Genomic DNA, 2955 nt, shown 5'->3' on the forward strand with positions numbered 1-2955 from the left:
GACAAACCCAAGGTCGACAAGTGAAAAGGCACAGTCCCAATATTACCAAACCACACGGCAGGCCATTGATTCAAGTCCATTGAACATCCCAAGATTGGCAGAGCATGGCAGGCTGTTGAACAACGACTCAGGTACATGCAGGTTTCAAGTGTGTCATAAGCTGGAGACCATTCCCAAACCTGCATTCCCAAACTGTGCAGACCACATCCCTAAAGCATCTACTCAGCTGCTTGTGGTAGGTCCCACCATGAAGCTGATTGCCAGTCTCATCATGGGGAGTAACTACGACCAGCTGCCCAGCCATTCAACCAGGCCCAGCCAAGTTGACACACAAACTTAACTACCACAGCATCTAACAAGAAGAACCCTAGGGACAGGCAACTGAACCGTTTGGTTTCTAAAGCAGGAGGAGAGAAAGGCATGGAGGGGCTGGCTTATAGGCCTTCATGAGTTTATTCTCCTGCTCAAGATGACAGTGCACAAGGGAGGATCCCCTCTGAATAAATTCCTTTTTTCCTGTTGGTTTTAGGTAAGACAAGGTGGAGGAAAATGATGAGGTGACAGATGTAATGTTGAATGATGTAATGGTGGAAGATACACTTACTACTGTAATTATGATTGTGAAGTTCATAATTATGAAAGCTGTAACTGTATAGTTGATAAAGCTGAGACAGTTTTTGGAACCTGACCAGATCAGATGGATGACAGAAGCAGACCTGAATGATCTCCCCCTGAGGGGAAGTTTTACTCTTTGGTTGGTAATACTGATTCGTAATGAGATTGTAATACTGCTGGCCAAATATATGGCAAAGGGGAAGTAACCCTCCACATGTTAAATATGTGAAAAAACCTGTAGATAAAAGACCAGAGAATGAGCTGTGGTGCAATGAGTTCCCTATGTAGTCCTTTGTCTTTGGTTTTTGAAAAAATTAGAGGATTTCCCAAGTTAATTGTCTATCTCCAGTGGTTTGTTACTTTTATTCAATCTGGCCCAATAATTTATAAGCCCTGGAACACCAAGGTCCTCCCTGTCATGAAGAGCCAATGATCACAACAGGTTGAAGAGGGAAAGCAAAATGTTTACTGAAGTATGGACACCCAAGGAGACAGAGAGAATCCCTTCTCTGAAATGTCTGTCTCCCCGAGCAAAGGGGTGAACATAATTATATAGGGAGATGGCAAGGGGGTTGAAGATCCCTTGGACTGCCAGGAATGTCTTTGTTCTTCTCTTCCCTGGTTACTCTGGACTCAGCGTCCCTCTTCCCAGGGTCCTCTTGCTTCACAGGCTATGGTTCTCAGCCAGAACCAGTCATGGGAGGGCGTTATGGTTAGAAGACTGTATAATTTGAAAATAACAAGCCTAAAGAACTCAGCATCCGAAAAGAGGTGGGCTATTCTGGTTACTTAAAAGAAAGCAAAAGGGAGGGGAAAAATAACAAGTTAGTCGCTATATTAATATCTGCTTTAATCATATGTGCTAGTCTGTTAAAGTTCTGCAGTTTTCAGTGAGGGGCCCCTTCGGCCTTCCACTTCAGCCTTCCACAATTTGGTTGGCATTTTTTGGGGGCAACTGAGGATTGGTTGGGTTGAGGTTTGGTAGGAGTCCCTCACTCCTTGTAATTGACAGAGGAGCAGAGGCATGGCTTTTATAAAGAGATGAAACACACATGGTTTTGGGGACCTTCTGGTTGACAAGAACTGAGTATAGGAGTGACTTTGGACACTGGAGGCCTAAACTCAGATCCTCCCAGAATTGGCAAGAAGCTACGCATGGGTAAAAGAACAGAATGTGGTAAAAGAGCTGAATGTGGACAGCAGCCAAGAAGAGGCAATTGAGAGACATGGTGGAGAAACAGAAGCAGAAGCAGGCTTTCACTGGTGAGAGGAGGGGCAGCAGAATGGATTGAAAGGAGAGCAGACCTAGGGCTGAGTCAGGTCTTCACAGAAGAGAAGCATGGGGTCGGCATAAATGACAGAGGTGATTGGATGGGCTGAAGTCTGCAGATGATAATGTTGGTGGGAGGCTGAATCTGCCCGCAGAGAGGTTGTGGTGGCATGGAACCACCTGGAGTGCAGGGCTTGCCTAAAGTGCAAAGGGGCCACCTGCCCAGGAGCAGGCGTGGGGCCTTGCACAACAGTGGCACCTGCCTGGAAGAGGTGATTGACAGCTCTGTTGGCAGGGAGCTGTCCAAGGCCTAATAACAGTTCCTGATTGAAATTACCTGATGGGTGAGAGTGAACATCTGTTCTCAAGAGGGTGCGCAGCTTGCCTTTGAGAGGTTGAGTCTCTGTGTTGGGACCCGTCCTGGAGCTCACCAATGTATTTCCTCATTTATATTTCTTTTGTTACATTCAAATTGTTATTGCAGGCGTGTTTTGTGGCTGTTGCAATGAATAATTAAATACCATAGAGAAGGAGAGTGCTGTGGAACAACTGCTTTCAGAAATAATGGGTGTGGTGGTTAAGTTTGTGTGCCAACATGACTGGGCCTCATTGAGTGGCTGGGCAACTGTATGTAGTTATTCCCCATGATGAGACTGATAATCACCTCCATGGTGGAATCTACTGTAAGCAGCTGAGTAGCTGCCTTAGGGATGTGGTCTGCTTCCTGTATATAAGGAAGCCTTGGGAAATGGTCTCCAGCTTATGGCATGCTTGTACCCTGCATGGAGCTGTGTCATTGTTCAGCAGCCTGCCATGCTCTGCCAACCTTGGGACTTTCAATGGACTTAAACTAATGGCCTATCATATGGTTTGGTAACATCAGGATTGTGCCATTTTATTTGTTGACCTTGGGCTTGTTAGCCTTAGCAGCCAGTAGCTGCCCAAGTAAAGAGATGTCTCTAGCTTCATTGGGCCAGGAGCAGGAGGCAGAGGTGAAGCCCAAGGTTGAGGGGCTTTCACCCGGCCCCTAGAGCCTGGCACTTTGAACTCGGACTTCTAGCCTCCTGAAT

Source organism: Orycteropus afer, unplaced genomic scaffold, assembly GCF_000298275.1.
Source record: "Orycteropus afer afer isolate SDZICR_OR568_19922 unplaced genomic scaffold, OryAfe1.0 scaffold01026, whole genome shotgun sequence".
NCBI classification, from domain to species: domain Eukaryota; kingdom Metazoa; phylum Chordata; class Mammalia; order Tubulidentata; family Orycteropodidae; genus Orycteropus; species Orycteropus afer.